The sequence below is a fragment of the Podarcis pityusensis genome (genome assembly GCF_964106645.2).
Source record: "Podarcis pityusensis genome assembly, chromosome: 13".
NCBI classification, from domain to species: domain Eukaryota; kingdom Metazoa; phylum Chordata; class Lepidosauria; order Squamata; family Lacertidae; genus Podarcis; species Podarcis pityusensis.
In genome coordinates this window covers 35,955,524-35,971,367 of record NC_138038.1, presented here as the reverse complement: position 1 = coordinate 35,971,367, position 15,844 = coordinate 35,955,524, and the positions used below count along the sequence as shown (strand labels likewise).

Genomic DNA, 15,844 nt, shown 5'->3' with positions numbered 1-15,844 from the left:
AGATTTTTTCTATCTACTTCTCCCTCGTCACCCCACTAGCTGTAAACTATGTCTTTTATTTAATACTGAAACGCCCACAGGTACCATGTCTGTTTATTTCTTCTAATGCTATACCAGATAATTGCTACTCTGTACTTCACTCCTCATGATTGCTGACATGAATTAGAAATGCTACATGTTCTTAAATTGCAAACAGAAGCTTCACCCTTGTTATATAACACTCTGTAACCTTCCTGCTGTGTACAGAAAGGTGGTTAAACTGTGTTAATGGATAAACTTAGTTCTGATAACTGAGTACACATGGACCACTAACGCCTCCCTGCTGACATTGAATGACCCTAAGGGCTATGACCCTAGTTTCCCTTTTACAGAGATGTCCTGGAAAAGCTTGATCTCTCAACCTCTTTCCATCCACAACTGTGTGACTGTTTCGTACTGTTCACTGAGGGCTCCTGGTTGTTTCCCCACACTGTATTCCCTTCTTTCCACAAGCTTTAATTTTCTTGGTAAGCTGTAAAAACATGGCTTGTCATTTTTGCTGTGTTTCTGTGGTTTTTAATCTGGTGCTGTATTTGGTGAGTCAGAGGAATAATGGTTCTACATCTCTCTTGAAGGCAGGAGCTGACTTCTCTGATGGTCTTGGGATTCTATGACTCCCTTCACAAGTAACTTTCATTTTGTGCAGGATAGGGAATTGTCTGTCTTTGAATGTGTTTGGTGCCTTAGGTGGGAGTTGCCTCATGTTTTTCAGGTCTGGAGAAAATGCATTGTTGGTTTAATTTACTGCATTAACCTTTAGATGGCTTCACCTGGAGATGTGGGGCATGTTAACAAGTTGAAAAAGCAGATGAACTTTATTTTATGTTAAAATACTGGCTGAGTGGCATTTGGGGGATCAAGAAATTTGATTCTGGCTTTCTTTTCACATAGCTGTTTTCCTTGTTGAGCCTTCTGGATATGTGAATAGAAAGGTTCCCTATTTATTTGGAGGAGAATCCATATATTTTTGGTTACTTTAAATGTGGGCAGGTGCCCACTTCTTGGGACCTTTCTAAACAGGAAACTGGAATGGGCTCCACTTTCTCTTCTGACTTATTTTTGTCTTTTAAATCATGGTCCTTGTCACAGTTTCCGTGGACCTGATGTTCTCTTGGTCTCTGTTCATTCTGTCAATAAAATAAATGAAACTATAAAGTGCTGATTCATGAAAGTGAGCTTGCAAGACTGCTGGTGTATTGACCAAGGAAAGACTGCTAAGTGAATTACAGTCATTGCAGCATCATGTGTGTGCATCTGCCCATATCTTAAAGTACCGGTAAATGAAAGACACTCAGCTTGGTTCTGGAATGGGGTGGTTGCTCACTGGGAAATGATGTGAAGTTAGAATTGTGGAGAGAGGAGGAGTTCTACTTGGGTAACTATAGAAAAGGCCTCATAGTTTGTGAATAGTGAATATTGGTTTGAATTGTTGGAGATGCAGCTCAGGCAAGTAAGGACTGGGGCAGAATGCTTCAGAACCTACAGCCATTTCCACTGCTACTGTGGCATAACAGGATTAAATAGCAAGGAAATGTGATGACATTTTTATGTGCTTATCTTACCTTGACTTTTGAGTGGTGGTGAAGAAAAGGGTTCTGATCAAATGGTGTTTTTGCCATAACCCCACCAGTGGTAGCCCCATCAGTTTCTTAGTCAAGCAAATGCACCAGCCGTCAGAAACTCTGTTACTGAGAACCAATGTGGTGTAGTGGTTAAAGTGTTGGACTAAGACCTGGGAGAGCACTCAGCCATGAAGCTCACTGGGTGGCGAGTCACTGTCTCTCAGCCTAACCCAGGCATAGGCAAACTTGGCCCTTCAGATGTTTTGGGACTACAGTTCGCATCATCTCTGACCACTGGTCCTGTTAGCTAGGGATGATGGGAGTTGTAGTTCCAAAACCTCTGGAGGGCTTAGTTTGCCTATGCCTGGATAAACTGGGAAGATGTATGCCACCATGAGCTTGGGGGGAGATGGCATATAAATGTAGTTATAATAGTTATTATAATAATAAAAATTGCTATTGTAGTAAGTCATTGCAGCAGCGCATAATCCGAAAAGTAGAGATGCTAGTTTAATCTAGTGGCAATATAGATCTGAAATAGTAAGCAGGTTAAGCATGCGTAGAATCAACTCCAGATATTGGGGAGACGTGTGACTTTTGCCTACAGTGTTATGTGATGTGCATGCATTGTTGAATCTAGTCTTACAGTACAACCCTGTACATGTTTACTCAGAAGTGAATCTAATTGTGTTCAGTGGTATTTACCTGCATGTAGGATTTCAGCATAAATTACTTGAACCCGCAGGGCTGCCTAGGCTGCGGATGTGTTCCCGAAGCGTCAGGCGCTCTGCTTTCAGCGCGTCCGGCGCTCCGGGAAGCAGACTGCTATCCGCAGCCTAGACAGCCCTGCGGGAACTCCCGCAGAGCTGCCTAGGCTGCGGATGTGTTCCGTAAGCGTCAGGCACTCTGCTTTCAGCACGCCCGGCGCTCCGGGAAGCAGACTGCTATCCGCAGCCTAGACAGCCCTGCAGGAACTCCCACAGGGCTGCCTAGGCTGCGGATGTGATCCCGAAGCGCCGGGCGCTCTGCTTTCAGCGCAACCGGCGCTCTGGGAATGCAGGCTGCTATCCGCAGCCTAGACAGCCCTGCGGGAACTCCCACAGGGCTGCCTAGGCTGTGGATGTGTTCCTGAAGCCTGGAGAGTGAGAGGGGTCGGTGCACACCAACCCCTCTCACTCTCCAAGCTTCAGCGAAAGCCTGCATTCGCCCCATAGGACGCACGCAGATTTCCCCTTCATTTTTGGAGGGGGAAAAGTGCGTCCTATAGGGCGAAAAATACGGTATGTTTAACTGACTTAACAATTGCACCTATTTTGGGATACTCCTGAACTGAAAGTTTGCATTTCTAATGCACAGAACAGGAGCACTTAATTGGGAAGTGCATCCAAGGAGTCTGGTGGCGGGTGTTGTGAAGCAAGGGGAACCTTTATAGCTTGTATAGTGTTTGGATCTGACTTCAACTAAAAGTTACACTAAGAAGTGTTGGGTGAATAATAATATTTTGCTTTCCCCTTGTACCTTGCTCTCATCCTCTGGCTGTTTCCCTACTTTAGGGCAGAGTCTGGAAGGATTGGTCAGGTGTGTATGTATGTGTGTTTTGTTTCATTTCTCTGTTTTTATTTGGCTGCTGTCCATTCGTGAGATCAAAATATGCAGAAGGTCTATGACAGCGGTGTCCCCTTTCCATTGATCTGTCTGCTATTAAAGGCAAAAGGGGATTCCACCCATCTGTCTCTGTGCCTTGGTTAAACTTGGGAACACGTCAACCTTTTTCTTACTTTACCAGGGGGAGTTCAATATCTCAGAGCTGCTGGTGGTTGTTTTTTAAGCCTACCGCAAGAGATCAAAATCCACAGCTAGGCATGGTTAAATGTAGGAGATGTACAGCTGCAGCTTGCCTTGACAGCTTTGGCAGAAGACATAAAGCTAATCCTGCTGCTGCAATCAGCACATAAGGAAGTAATTGAAATAAGAGACTTCAAATTCGAACAAAGCGTTTCTTTTAGTACCTTTTGACAGACAGCCTGGGATTTGAAATCCTTATTTATTTCCCACAGCAGGAATGATCTGGGGCAGGAGTAATGTATACTTCTATGCTCAGTCAGCAGTAGGGACAAGGGCTTGTTGCGCACAGGCCAGATATGAGAGATTGTGCCACAGTAAATTAGCTGTTGTTTTGACAAATGCCACCTTTTGCTAAGCTTTGATGGAGCTGTGGTGTAAGGAGGTGCCCATTCAATATACACCCCCCCCCCGATCATTGCGAGAAAAGTTCTGTGGATCTCTTTAGGACAGTGGGAATGGGTTGACTTGGGTCTTGTTTATACAATCAATATACCATGGATGTTATCCTAGGGTGGTTCTCCTGAGATATATACCCTGTCTACACAAGTAAGGAATCTTGGGTCTTTCAGGAACACACCTTCACTAAATATTTTGGACCACCCATGGGGCACTGCGGTCCTCTTTGACTTTTTTTATGGTCACCTTAAAAAGTGATGGATAACTGTGACAAATGTGTGTCATACAGGAGCACTCAATGAGAAGCCACAGTTGTTTTGCTTGGTGGAAAAGCAGGGTTTGCCCTGCTTAATTTTGGTATCTTCCCACAATGAAACAAGTGTAGTTCACTTGTACAATGGTGACCCGCCCTTCACCCTAAGGTCCCAGAGTGGATTACAACATTTATAAAATTAAGAACAATTTAACAACCACAAAAATAAGGTGAGTCCTGAAACTATACACCTCAAGTGTCAAAAGCCAGGGTATAGAGGTGTATCTTCAGCCATCACTGGAAACTCTGTAATGAAGGTGCCACCTATGTGGGAAGGGAGTTCTAAAACTTAGGGGCTGCCACAGATGATGCAATTAGCTCTTCCCTGCCAAAGAACCACTGTGCATCTGCTTGGTACTATGGACAGCTCTGTAGGTGAAAAAGTGGGGCAGAGACCAGACAGTCTTAAGCATATCCGGTACCATGGTGCAACGCTCCCTCTGGCGGCGCCCCCCCCCCCCCGTTTCCCAGAGTTTTATAGGGAGGACGGCGCTGCTGGCGGGGGGCTGGAGGAGGCGGGCAGAAGCTGGACACAGCACCTCCCGGCTCAGCTGGCTGCTTTGTGCCGCGGTGGCCATGGTAGACAGAGGCTCCAGGTATGGCGCTGCTTCAGCGCGGCATGGCAGAGATGGGCAAGGGCAGCGAGCTGATGCCAGGAGGCGTCGCGTCCAGCCTCCGTCTCTTCCCTGGTGCCCTCCAGAATGTGGCACCCCGGCGCCCCGCACCACTAGCGTCTATGGCAGCCTTTCTCAACCTGTGGCTATAAAGCATGGGTTGTTATGCCTGTGGCCCTCCAGACATTGCTGAAAACAGTCAAATACCCACCAGCCCCAGCCAACATGGCCCAATGGTCAAGAACAATAGGAGTTGTAGTCCAACAACATCTGGATTGCCACAGGTTCCCCAGCCCTGCTGTAAAGGATAGGAGGAAGGAAGGGAAGGCAGGGATTGAGAGGTGGGCCATTCCGTTTTGCGTCTCATCTAGTTGCCCAAGGTAAAATAGTCAACAGTTTTACTACTATCACTGTTGCCAATACTACTACTGTACTACAAATATAATCATTATATTTATTAGACTGCTATTTATTAGATGCTGTTGAACTACAACTCCCATCACCCCTAGCTACCAAGGCCAGAGCTCAGGGATGATGGGAGTTGTAGTCCAACAACATCTGGGGACCTACAGGTTGAGAACCACTGCTCTATGGGTAAGACGCCCTGAGACCAGAACAGGTTCTGTGTCTTTGTATTGTATATACTGTGGTGAAAGTAGCTCTTCCAAATCGAGTTTTTACAATACAGCAGTAGTTAGCTGAACCTAGTGTTTCCCTAAATAGGGTATCCTGACCTGGGTTCAGTGAACCAGTTGCTTATGGAATCAAAAGAACCTTGGCTTCAGTTTTGACTAGCTTCAGTTGGCTAGCAGATTTTTAGACCTTATGATTAAATGGTTTCAGTGCAACACCATTTCTTGGTGTGGGCCTTATCATTTCAGAAGCCCCTTCTTTTTGTGGATTTTGCCTTAACAGCTCCCTTATATCACTTTGGATTCTTAACATCTTTTTTTTTAATCTTTTTTTAAAGGATGCATTGGGGAGCAGGAAATTGCAGGTCTGTTAGTTTCTGGCCTGGATAAATTGGTAGAAATCATGATTAAAGCTGGAATTATTAAACATGTAAAAGAACAAGACACGCTGAGGGATTTCTGCAAAGGAAAGTTCTGCTGTGTCAATTTTCTGGAGTTCTTTGAGTGTCAGTAAGCATGCAGACAGGGATAATTTGGTGCCTACATGTTCTGCTTTTGGGTTTCTTGAAAGGATCTGGTTTGCTACTGTTGTCCTGGACCTGGATGGATACCGGGTCTGATACAGCATAGCTTCTCTTATGTCCTCAAGATATATTTTTAGTTAGGCTCTTTATTAAAAAATGGCCCTACTCTTCTCACATGGAGCTCCAAATCCAACTTGTCCTTCCCAACCCATCATGCCATCTTGTGCTCACCAGCCCATGCCAACATTCCTTTATAGCTTACTGGTTCTCAGAAGGGATCCCAACATAGAATCATAGAAATGTAGAGTTGGAAGGGAGCCAAAAGGTAATCCAGTCCAAACCCCTGCAATGTCGGAATCTCAAGGAAGCATTTATTCTTACTCATTCCTGTTTGTTCACTTATTATTCTATATATATGTGCCATCACTGCAAATGAAGAAAAGCCTAAAAATGTAAGAGGTAGGTCTACCAAAAGACTTGGAAAACAGAAAGAAATTATTTGGGTTTGCTTCCTTTTGTCCAGGAGGTAGGGCATGTCTCTGTAACCTTAATTGCTTTCTTCCCCCTGCCCCACATACAGAAATTGCACTTCTCTTTTCACTGTTGCTGTGAGACACTCCAATTATTGCCAAACCCAGTACTCAACAATCTGAATCAGAAAATCTAACCTGGGTCTCTCCCCTACTCAACTAGTCATAAATTTAGAATGTGGAATTCAGGTTTTCTGATTATAGAATTTGGCAAGCGTGTTGAGTTTTTATCGGTTTTTTTAAGGCAGTTTGTGGTCCTGGGCCACATGCTTGTGCGTGCATGCAGTTTGAGTAAGAGTGTGTGGCATAGCTGGACTGAAACGGATAGGGTGTGCTGGGGAGGACACACTGTAAAAAAAGCACTGCAGCATTTCAGAGTTCCTGACTGACAATGGCTATACAGTCGTACCTTGGAAGTCAAACAGAATCCGTTCTGGAAGTCCGTTCGACTTCCAAAACATTCAGAAACCAAAGCGCGGCCTTAGATTGGCTGCAGGAAGGTCCTGCAGCCAATTGAAAACTGCACTGCATGTTCGGCTTCCAGGAGTTGATTTGTTCAGGAGCCAAGGTATTTGAGACTGTAGTAGCATGATAAAGCTGGGCATATCTGTCTTGGGTCTCCTGCGTGGGTGTTCAATGCATTCTTTCAAAAACACACCCATCCCCTCTCTCAGCAAGTTTCCCATTGGCTCTGGGTGTCCTCCCCTCTAGGAAAGCCTTAACTATAACTGCTGAGGGGCAAGAGTTCCTGCTGGGGGGGGGGTGCTATACCTATCACACTCCAAAGTGTAGGTTCTCTGGAGTTGACAGGCGTTTGCTCATACTGAAGTTCATAAATCAAGACTAGGTAATAGAGTGGGTTTAGGAAGGGTAATGTAAGAACGGGCGGGTGGGGTTCAACCAGGGATTGAGGGTCATCTCTCGGCTAGTGAACGATGATGAGCAAAATAGTCTCCATGACTGTGGAAATGATCTGAGGTATATGTGAGGTGACTGTGCTAGCAGAGAGCAAGACCTCTTGATCCTAGTAGAGGAAGCACATGGCCTTAAACTCTTTGCCAATAGTGAAACTGGAGGCTTGTAAAAGAGACCACCTTCTGCTATACTGTGACAAGGGTCATGTGTGTTGAAAAATGTTGCCCTGCATACTTTTAACAGGGAGTCCTGCCCAACCTTACTTTTTTGTGAGTATTTAAAATCTGCCTTGTTTGCAAATGCCTCAATAAGGCTAACAAAATAAAGATAAAGCATAATAACAGAAGTGGAATAATAAAAGCAATAATTAATTTAAAACAGTCAAGCAACCAAAGGAGGCTCAATTATCTTAAACAGCAATTAAATACAATTAAAAGCCTGGGAGAATAGGGTGGACTTTGCTTGGCCCCTAAGAGGTGGTAAAGAAGGTGCTAGGTGAAAATGCTTAGGGAGGGAGTTCCATAATTTGCTGCCGAGAAGTTGCCACATTGTGTGGCATGATTGGGCCAGCTTACTCTTTCATAACAAGTGGAGTTCTGCCTATTTGAAATATTCTTGGTTCTCATAAGTTTTTACTTCCCTCTCAATCCATTAGTAGAGAGTAGTCTCTATGCACGGGTTATCCCTTTTGGCTCCTTTAGGCTGAATACTTTCTTTAGTCTTTGCCCTTCCTCCCATTTCCCCTGAAGTTCTGGTCAGCATCTCCTGTGTCTTTTAAATCCCAGGCCCAAGCTGTAATCCACGGCTGTGGGATCTCTGGCCCACCAGATGTTGTTGGACAACAACAACACCCCCCCCCGCCTGCCCCATCAGCTCCAGGCAGCATGACCAATGATCAGAGATGATGGGAGTGATCTGGAGAACCACGTACAGTATTCCCCACTTGTTCTCAAGCCCTGCTATCTATGGTTAGGCATTAGACACTGGCTAAGCCTTGCAATTTGCCCAATTCTGTGTTGTCTTTTTCAATTTCCTAGCACACCTATCTACTGTCCCTATTCATTCTGCACAAGCCCTAATTCTTGGCATGCTTTAGCGATGATCGTTAACTGCTTGTGACACCGTGGCTGATGCTTGCTTGAGTTTCTGGTGAATTTGAGACCCAACACAAGCCTCTCTTCCACCTCAGCTGAACCCTGGTGACTCTGCTTCTATGGCCATTCAAGCTGGCTTTTTAGCCTGCCACTTACAAAGGTTTACAAAGGGCTCATTAAGGAATTGTGACCAGTTGGCCAAGCGTTAGTGGAGTTGTGCAAGTGACCTTGGCTGATCCCGCTAGCTGAGGGTGGGGCCAGAAAATCATCTAGGCTGCACTCTGGCGCAATGAGCAAGTTTGAGAATGAGAAAGTAAATACCGTAAGTGTCCTGGAAATATTAATGCCATTTTTTGTATACATCATAGGGCATGTGCCAGTGCACAAATGAGAAATGCAAGAAATGGTTTTGGAGTATGACGGAAGAAAAAAATTAAGAAATTTGAATCACTGAGCTGTGGATGTGTATATGTGTAGTGTGAGTGTGCTAAATTAAAACCTGTATAACAAATAGTTCCTTGCCGAAAGCCATAATCTTCTTGTTTCCCATCAGTAAAATAGGGCTCTTTGTCTTCTGGTGTTCATATAACCTGATTTTGGTAGCGATTCCTGGCAATTTCAACCTTTTTATTTTAATAAAGAGGTTTCTAGACCTAATAGCCAGGGATGACTTTTGACAACAAGCAAGGGATGTGATCCTCTCTTGTTTGGCAGATACTTTATTCCTGTGTGGCTGTGTCCCCTCCCATGGCCTCCAGTCAGATTCCCCCACCCTTGCCACTCCTAATACCACTTACTACTGCTCTTCATTTAAAAACAAAATATTAGGTTCAGAATAAAGCATACAAATGGAGCACTGTGAGCTAACTTGGCAAATAAGTTTTTTTAAAATTGTGTGTGTAACTTACTTTTGATTCTAGTAAGTAAATTTTTATTTATACCCCGCCCTCCCTGGCCAAGACCGGGCTAACATCAAATATCAAATACATTAATACACAATCAAACAATTGATTAAAGTACAGCTTAAAAATTAAATTACAACCATAGGGGTCAGGAACCTCAAGTATTCATCAGGGCCAGCTATCCATGTTGGTCCCACATGAGCTAATAAAAGCGCCAAAGAGGGAACTTACAGGGTCCCATAGAGGGGGGTTAAACTGGGCCCAGACCGAAGGCCAGGCAGAACAACTCCGTCTTGCAAGCCCTGCGGAAAGATGTCAAGTCCCGCAGGGCCCTGGTCTCCTGCGATAAGAGTGTTCCACCAGGCTGGGGCCAAAGCCAAAAAGGCCTTGGCCCTGGTTGAGGCCAGTTTAACCTCCTTGAGGCCTGGGACCTCCAAGATATTATTATTTGCGGACCACACTACTAGTTGGGATAGTTGTGTACCTGGTATGAGCAGTACTAAGAGCTGCAATCATACTCTTCAGGTGGTTGTACTGATGAGAAGAGAACTATAAGGAATGCCCTTGCCCTGCCTTTTAATGATATAGCCTAGTAGCTAAATCTAAACACATGCTATAATGTGGTGGTTTTGTTTTAAAGAAATGGGAAGTTAGAATGTGCATTTGACAAATCTCATCACTTGACCCACCTGTTATGTGGGGTTAGAATCCCTTTTCATCAAACCCTGAGTTTGCTCCCCATAAGTTGCCTGGAAAATTAGCAGTAAGGTTGTTCTTGGCAACCAAATCTTTGGCCAAGTGTCTTTGTTTTGTCTAAAACCTTTGTTTGAAGTATTGCTACCAAATACCACAAAGACCTGTTTGTTAACTGTAATCTACTTATATCAGTACCATATGGGCCTTCTGCCAAACTTGGTGTCAAGAGGCAAGTGAATTTTGTGGAATCACAGCAACCTTCTGGAGAAGAAGAGATGCCACCTTCATTTTTATTAATGGTTTTGTAGTGATTGTAACACATGTTTGCAAGTCATATCAGAAATTATGCATTGCAAGGTGAAATGTAAAATATTTTAAATAGCCAGTTTTCTCTTACCTTGATATTGGTAAGCTGAATAAGGACAGGGATGAATTATGGACATATAAACATCTTTAAGCAAGTGCCATTACAGTATCTGTTTAATTATCATCAGAAGCTCAAAAAAAGCAGGGCTGTGAAAATGCCTGTCAATAATAGTTCCTCCTGTTGAAATCTAGTCCTTAATATTTATCTTTACGAACTCTCTAGCCTGTTGCCCTGCAAAAAAATGTAGCACTTGGAACAGGGGCATGAATGTGGAGTGACTGAGCCTTTATTTAGAATCATACAGAGCACAGCTTAGGTATTACTTAACTGAAAAATGCCAGTAGAACAAACAGTGCTTCTGTGCCACTACGGGAGAAGACTTTGTGTCGTAGTTCACTGCATTTTTCTTTGTTGTCAGAATCAAAGTAGAGGGGGGGAATCATTTTTAACCTGTTCCAAGGCACTTCCAATTCCAAGGATCAAGTTAAAATCGTATTTCTGTTGTTCAACCAAGCTGAAGTTCTGACAGAGCTGCGCATATTTGCAGTGGCCACTCAGAACTTTGGGGGTGGGGTGGGATTGCCGTGGTTTTAATCTGGTAAACTGTGGTACGATATACAAATAATAGTATACAACGTTCTTATAAATTTGAAAGGGAAAGCTTCTTGATTCAGTATTCTGAATTCTGCAGCTCAGGGGCAGGGAAACTCTGGCCCTGAGCCACATGCAACTTGCTCATATACCCCACAACAGTTAGGCCTGAAAACAGTCTCTCCCATCAGTTCCAATGGAAAGCTGTTTTCGAGCCTAATTGCAATATATGTGGGAGTTACATCTAGGGAGGGAAGGAACAACCCTTCCTGTGTGCTGAGTCCCATTAGCTCCAGTAGGAGGCTGTTTTCAGACCTAAGTACCAAATCAGGAAGTGATCTTCAAAACTTTGGGGGGGGGGTTTGAGAACGTTGGGGTGCCCCCTCCCTGAGTATTTTGCATTGGCCCTGCCCATTACTGGCCCCTGGAAGGCTAGCCATGAGGGGGATAGTTCCCCACCCCTGTTGTAAAAGGTACACATACTGTTCCTTATCTTACTGCTGCTGATTTGTTTTCTTATACTGATAAGTTAAATAGTATTTTGCAGTCATCATGGTTAAGAGATTTTTATTTAAAAGACCACCATTACTAAAATAAAACAAAACATCCAGGGTTGTATAAAAAAAGCTTACAGAGACATTAAAAGATAAGGATCAGTTTTTGAAAGAAAGCTTTAATAGTCAGCCAAAACAAAACAAATCAAAAAAACCACCACCCCAAAATCTCTTTGGCTACAGCCCACTGGATACAGCCTTGGAATCGACTTGTCCACCAAGAGGATGGCTGTTAGCTTGTTTTAATTTGAGTAAAGTTACTGGGATGGCTGTCTCAAGAGTTCCATTCCTCTTTTATTGGTCTCTCACAAAAAGGTACAGTTGCTGAATCTAACCTTACATGCCTGACCTGATTTGGTTTCTCAAGGTTTGGCACAGCTACTAAAGGTATAGAGCCAGTTACTCCTTAATCTTGCAGCACTGTCTGGTTCTTGCTACTCTATTCCTGAGCATGACAAGCTGAAGTGTGTTTCCATACCCTGAGGGTGGGATTGTTTTTCCATTTTTCAGCACGAGCGAATGCAGGATTAAATGGACTGCTTCAGGGAGATTTTAAAACCAGAAAACAAATGCAGAAAAGAGGACTGAATTGCTTCCCTGTATTGGTTATGAACTTTCAATGTTTGTGTGTGGAGGGGGGATAAGCCCTTCCTCCCGTCACTTCCCATTACAGTATGTCATAATCTAAACAAGGTAGATAGTGGGTTGGATCCAGACTGCTAGTTGCAGCTGGATCCCATTGAGGTCAGTAGGAACCAAATTACACATGGCTAATTTTTTCACATTGATGCAAATGGGACCTACCGTATTTTTCGTCCTATAGGACACACTTTTTCCCCTCCAAAAATGAAGGGGAAATCTGTGTGCGTCCTATGGGGCGAATACAGGCTTTCGCTGAAGCTTGGAGAGCGAGAGGGGTCGGGGCGCACTGACCCCTCTCGCTCTCCAGGCTTCAGGAAGCTATCAGCAAGCCTGGGGAGCCCGCTGGAGTTCCCACAGGGCTCCCTAGGCTGTGGGTAGCAGCCTGCTGCCCGGCGTGCGGGGCACCCTGAAGCAGAGCGCCCCGCGTGCCGGGCAGACATCGGCCAGCCCCACAAGCTCGGGGGACAGTGGGGAGGCGCAGCGCCGCCATCCCGCTGTTCCTCGACCTGGTTTGGAGGCTGGCGCTGGGGAGAAGCGTGCTTCTCCCCAGCGCCAGCCCCACAAGCTCGGGGGACAGCGGGGAGGCGGAGCACCGCCATACCGCTGTTCCCCGACCTGGTTTGGTTTCCCTGACCTGGTTTTGGGGGGGAAATAAAGGGGGGGAAATTTCCTTTATTTCCCCCCCAAAAAACTAGGTGCGTCCTATGGGACGGAGCGTCCTATGGGACGAAAAATACGGTAAGTATGACTTGCTTTAGTTGGGATACAGCCCCATGATAAAGCAGTAGTCAAAGTAAGAGCACAGGTTTACAAGTCCATAATAATGTTGGCCAATACACCGTCTCACATATATTTCAGGCTACTGATTTGCCATGAACTATAAAAAGAATGTTGGTTGCAAGGGAAAAGTATAGGTAAATAAGGAGAATTCCTGGACTCCCAAGATCCAGATTTGGAGTAGGTACTTTTTGGTGAAAGAACCCCAGCTGAGATTTAAAATCACAAAATATGCAGCAGCAAAGTAAAGCATGGAAATATAGCCTGTTATACCTTTAAAATATGATCTTGTGTGTTCCAAAACTACCCTCTTCCCCAGCATAGAAAAAGACCACACATTTGGTAAGTTAAAAATTGTTTACTTACAAATTCTCTAAAGGACAGATTAATGTGCTTCTCCATACAGCATTCAGAAAAATTACACCAACAGTAAAGCTTGATTTCATTCCAAAGTGGTTAAAGTTTCTTAATTATTGGTATAGTAACTCAAGAGTGGTTTGTGAGAGCCATGCGGTCTGAACTGGAACAACCAGCTCAGACCTCATATGCTGAGTTCATCAGCTGGACTGAAGGGGAGCAAAGGCTTGATTACCTAGTTCCTCCCAAGGTGAGCTAAGCCTGACAGGCCAGCTTACTCTACTGTCAATCCCTTCATGCATGAATTAGACTTAAGCATGTTGGTTATATGGGTCTGTGCCATCTCTGGTACTGGAAGACATTTATCTGCTGCCAATCTTAGTAGATAGTAGTGGGCTGGAAGACATTGCTATATATCCTTATATATTCCAGCATGGTTCTGAATTCCTTATTGGCTTTTGCTTTGTCCTCTCAGCATTCAGCTATGGTTCAGCTTCCTTAACTATGGTTTGTCAAGATGCCTGAATTCAGTAAGAAGCATGGATCATGTACACCTAATTCCTATTCTTAATAGCTGGCTTCTGATATTGGGATTTCTCAGGTGTAATGACTGAATGGCCAAATCATTCCATATGAGCTTTGGATTTACATGGTCCCCTTTTCCCTTCACTACCACCCATCACATGTGTGGGTTCTTTCCCTGACTACTTGGTTCATGCAAACTGTAGCTTGCAAAACATTTCCACTGAATGGGCAAACTATGGTTCACTTTTTTCCCTTCAAACCACAAATATGAACCAAGATTTTGTGGTAAGTGGGGAGAATCTGAGCGTGTGAGGAGGACAGGATAAAGGAGGAATCTGGCCCCAAGGGTGAGAACTGGTAGCTAAACTGACTTTGTTTCTACATCTGAACCATCCCAGTGTGAGAAACCAGCTGGTGAGAACAGGGTTTAAGCAGGTCTTCTCCTTGCTTCTGGCTCAATTCAGACATGGTGCCAAATCAGAGTGCATAAGGGGAGGAAGCAGTTTACAATCCTAAGGACGGCCAAGCCGTGGCTTGGTGTTACATGAGAACTGGCTCATTGTTGTCTTTAAAAACACACACACACACAACCCCGACTTTTGTACCTGATCAAGTTCTCCTGCAAATAATCCCAACTGTGTCCTCTCCTGCTGGGAATTTTCTGGACAGACCATCCCTTTGTTTTCAGAGGTCCATCTAAGACAGTAATATATTTGGTCAGTAAAGACAAATATGCAAGTCTAAGATAACCCAGAAAAGTGCAGATTTTTTCTTAAAGCAAAATCTTTTCTCTGGCAGATTTCTTTCTTCTATTCATGCTGCTGCAGAGGTCTTCCTTGCTACACTTGTGTGTGTGTTTAAGAATAGTGGAAGAAAACTGCCCCCAGTCTTCCAGATTTTTGTTCTCCTTCCCTCCTTTTCCATGGCTGAAAGGAAGATGGTAGAACCTCCCCACCAACCTGAACTTCTAAACGCAGGACCTTAAATACTGCTCACAAGTAGCAAAGTCTTTTTCATGCCTTGTTAAACAGGTACTGTGTTAATTGGATTACAAATTGACTGACCTTATTGGAGGAATGGGCTTATAAATGTGCAAGCAGCCAAAGTAAGAGGGGGAAATCATTAAGATGTAAGAATATTTTCAGCCTGGAGATATAAAGGAAGGTAGATTGGAAGGAGCCATGCCATCTTCAATAACATCTTCACAAAACCTATTAGAGGAGGCAGTGCAACATTAGCAGAGCTTGGAGATACCTAGCAAGTTTTCAAAGTCAGTTTGGGTAAAGGTTGGTGGTTCTGTGGGTAGACCCAATTATGCTATACCCTAGTACCCTAGTAAAGTACCAAAAGTGATTCTGCAACAGGTGTCTGGGGGTGGGGAAGTTTTCTCTATCATAATCACTTGAGACCTGAATTGCATAAAATGTAGCTTAATCTTTCGCTCTTCTGTTAAGCACATGCTTTTAATCTTCTCTCTTGGCTTGGCTCAGAGGAGATTTCTCTTGCAAATCACTAGGGATTTTCCAAAATAGTTAAATCTTTTTTCTTTCTTTCTTTCTTTTCACAAAGATGTGTTTTTGGTTGTTTTTTTACTTTTTCTTCAGTTTTCCAGCAAGTCTGATGAAGAGAGGAATTAAGAGAGCAAATCTCCTGTTTGTTAAATTACAACAAGGCTGACGTACAAGCTGCTTTCCCCTTGTGTTTAGGGGAGCCTCTTTGCCATTTCCCTGAGCGAGTGCAGTCAGGCTGCGCCTTCTGGAGCTATTGCATGACAGATAGTGGGAGATTCCCTTTCATTCAAGGCCCTGAGCAATTGCATTAAAGGCCCTTCTCAAACTGCCTGATTAGGCACCGCTGGAGCAAAGAGCGGCTTGGCAACATAAAGAGCACTGTTGAATCAGACCAAAGGCCTCACTTGTTCCAGCCTCCTGGGTGTCATGGTTTGTGTATGTGCATCTCCCCCGCCTTT

General features: G+C 44.2%; 1 protein-coding gene across 5 annotated transcripts in view; it reads left to right on the top strand.

Moving 5' to 3' along the window:
* Positions 1-15,844, top strand: part of PPP6R1 (protein phosphatase 6 regulatory subunit 1) — a 38,061-nt gene that overhangs the window by 1,149 nt on the left and 21,068 nt on the right. The gene's annotated exons all lie outside the window — the stretch shown is intronic.